Genomic DNA, 3,581 nt, shown 5'->3' with positions numbered 1-3,581 from the left:
TGGTGTGGCACTGTAGGATAAGCAGTGGACCGTAGAGTTGGTTTGAACTGCAAGGTTGGCACTTCAAACTTACTAAGTGCTCCTCAGAAAGCCTATACAGGGTCTCTATCAGTTGGAATTAACTCCAAGGAACTTAACAACAAGAATATTGGATGAAACAGCAATAAATTCAAGTAAATCTCCCAAATTTGCGTTCTGTGGGGACCCAAACGCTTCATTTCTTCTTCAAACAATATTCCATGCTCAGTCATTATTATATTAGCAGCAAAAAATGTGCTGCAAAAAAACAACTGGTCTTGGGAGAAGCTGTGGCCTCTGGAGCAGAGGCAGCAACTCGAGGAGCTGCAGTGGCGGCGGGCGGGAGCGATGATGAAGCTGGCCGCTGCGGGTGGAGTCAGCGGTGGCCGCTCTTACCATGGCCACAGCGTGTGGCAGCAGTGAGGGTGACCCCGCGCCTAAGCGGCTCAAGACAGACAACACCGGCTACCAGCACTGAGGCGGTGGTGGCAGCAGTGGAGAAGTTGGGGAGATGGGTGGCTGCGGAGGGGAGAATTACGATGACCCACATAAAACCCCTGCCCCTCCAGTTGTCCACATCAGGGACCTGAATGATGGTGTGGTGGAAGCTGACCTTGTGTAGGCCTTACAGGAGTTTGGACCCATCAGGTATGTGGTGGTAATGCCTAAAAGGAGTCAGGCGCTGGTAGAGTTTGAAGATGTGCTGGGGGCTTGCAACGCAGTGAACTATGCAGCTGACAACCAAATCTACATTGCTGGTCACCCAGCTTTTGTCATTTACCAGCCAGAAGATCTCCCACCCCAGGGACTCGGATGACTCCCAGAGTATTAACAGTGTGCTTCTCTTTACCATCCTGAATTCTATCTACTCCATCACCACAGAGGTCCTTTACACTATCTGTAACTCGTGTGGCCCTGTCCAGAGAATTGTTATTTTCCGGAAGAATAGAGTGCCCAGCAGACCAAGGCCTCCCTCAGTGGGGCTGACATCTATAGTCTGGCTGTTTCACTCTGAAGCTGGAATATGCAAAGCCTACACGCCTGGATGTGTTCAAGAATGACCAGGATACATGGTATTATACAAACCCCAACCTCAGTGGACAAGGTGACCCCAGAAGCAACCCTAATAAACATCAGAGACAGTCCGACTCCTGGGAGATCACCCCGCAGAATAAGGAGGGCTCCACAGTGGATACCACAGCCACTATCATGATGAGGGTTATGGGCCTCCACCACCTCACTACGAAGGGAAACGGATAGCCCACCAGTATTTGTGTGTGGGTCACCGCCGTGGCCCCAACCACTATGGCTGTCAACATGGGCACCCCCCACCCTCTCCTCTACCCCCTAAGTATGGTCTCCACGCCGACAGCCCTGTGCTCAGGGTTTATGGCTTGGATCAATCCAAGATGAACTGTGAGCAAGTCTTCAATGTCTTCCGCTTGTATGGCAATGTGGAGAAGGTGAAATTCATGAAAAATAACACTGGGGCTGTCAAGGTAGAAATGGCTGATGGCTATGCTGTGGACCCGGCTATCATCCACCTCAATAACAACTTCATGTTCCGGCAGAAGTTGAATGTCTGTGTCTCCAAGCAACCAGCCATCATGCCCGGTCAGTCATATGGGCTAGAAGACGGGTCCTGCAGTTACAAAGACTTCAACGGCTCAAGGAACAATCAGTTCTCCACCCCAGGGCAGGCAGCCAAGAACCCCATCCAGCACCCCAGCAATGTGCTGCATTTCTTCAATGCCCTTCTGGAGGTGACCCAGAGAACTTATCTGAGACCTGTGATGAGCTGGGAGTGAAGTGGCCCTCTTTTGTGAAAGTGTTTTCAGGCAAAAGTGAGCGAAGCTCCTCTGGGCTACTGGAGTGGGAATCCAAGAGTGATGCCCTGGAGGCGCTGGGCTTCCTGAACCATTACCAGATGAAAAACCCATATAGGCCATACCCTTATACCCTGAAGTTGTGTTTCTCCACTGCTCAGCATTCCTCCTAAGTAGATGCCCAGGAAGAGGCCCATATGAGCAGAAAAACATTTTTCCTTTATGCTGTATTTTGTTTTGTTTTGATTTTGGCAGAGTTCTTGTATTCCTTTTTTTAATACTAGGATAGTAGAGGCTTAACCATTACAGAAATGCTGGAAATCTGGATGTGGAGGAGGAGGGGAAGAGATAGCTCCCAAGATTAACCTTCACTCTTTAAAAATTGTGCACATATGAATGCCCCCTCCCACCATTCATACATTTGTGCTGCCCATGTACTTTCGGGACATTTCAATAAAATTATTTGGAAAATAAAGCAAAACAGAAAAACAGTGTAATTCATTAATTCATTAAGCTGGACAGTGAATAAGGAAGACCATAGAAGAATTGATGCCTTTGAATTATGGTGTTGGAGGAGAATAGTAAAAGTGCCATGGGGTGCCAAAAGAACAAATAGATCTGTTTTAGAAGGTATGCAGCCGAGTGCTCCTTAGAGGCTAAGATGGCTAAACTTCGTCTCTCAAACTTTGGACATATTATCAGCAGGGAACAGTCATTGGAGAAGGACATAATGTTTGGTAAGATGGAGGGTCAGAGAAAAAGAGGAAGATGCCCAACAAAATGGATTGGCCAGGTGGCAGCATTGATGAACTCAAGTGTGGCAACAGTAGTGAGGTTGGCCCAGGATTGGACATTGTTTCATTCTGCTGTGCTTAAGGTCGCTATGAGTCGGTGCCAACTTGATGGCACCTAACACAATAACATTAATTAATTTATGCTTCAAATTCAAGAGTTAAATCAAAATAATGTCTTCAATTTGACTATGACAATTTATAGTCTCTGCAAATTGAACTGTCTTCATGTGTATCAAACATATACAAGTTGCACCAATTTCTAAATCCTTTTGCCTCAAGTTGAGAATTAAATTATTTAGCACTGAATTGTTAGTAAACAAAACAAATACAGAGCCAACTTATGGAGAATACTGTATTGGCTACGCTTGTAATTTTCACCATTAGTTTGTTGTGGTTGTAAAGTGCTGTTGAGTAAGTGCCGACTAATGGTGACCCTATATAGGGTTTCTGAGGAGCAACAGGTGGGTTTGAATGGCCTACCTGGTGGTTCGCAGTTCATTGCTTATCCTGATGCACCACACCAGGAGTCCATATATAACAGGAGTCTGCAAGCTAGAAATATATTCTGTCTACAGAACCTTGCTAATTCACTATCCAGATGTTTTTGAGATGATTTTTCAAATGGTCCACTGTGAGGCTGATGATCACTTGGCCGTATTAGATCTAACAATTTACATGTAATAAAGAAAATGTATTACATAAAGCAGGACATGCAATTCTAGTGTTTATAAGATCTGTTGATTAAATAATTTCAGATTCTAAAATAGTTTCATTTTCTAAATCATTATTAGTATTTTTAGTACAGCAAAGAATGGATACAGAATTTAGAACAAATCCTGCTTTATTGTTATTGCTATTAACAATCTGCTTTATTTATATTGCTGTTAATAATTTTGGAATCCTGATGTGGCACTGTAGGATAAGGGTTGGGCTGCTAACCAAT

The 3,581-nt window shown here is 44.9% G+C and overlaps 1 pseudogene; it reads left to right on the top strand.

Moving 5' to 3' along the window:
• Positions 1-321: 321 nt before the first annotated feature.
• Positions 322-2,017, top strand: LOC102824571 (annotated as a pseudogene).
• Positions 2,018-3,581: the final 1,564 nt, after the last annotated feature.

The sequence above is a fragment of the Chrysochloris asiatica genome, unplaced genomic scaffold, assembly GCF_000296735.1.
Source record: "Chrysochloris asiatica unplaced genomic scaffold, ChrAsi1.0 scaffold00045, whole genome shotgun sequence".
NCBI classification, from domain to species: Eukaryota; Metazoa; Chordata; class Mammalia; order Afrosoricida; family Chrysochloridae; genus Chrysochloris; species Chrysochloris asiatica.
The sequence above is the reverse complement of the archived record's forward strand: the minus strand, read 5'-3'. Positions and strand labels throughout refer to the sequence as shown.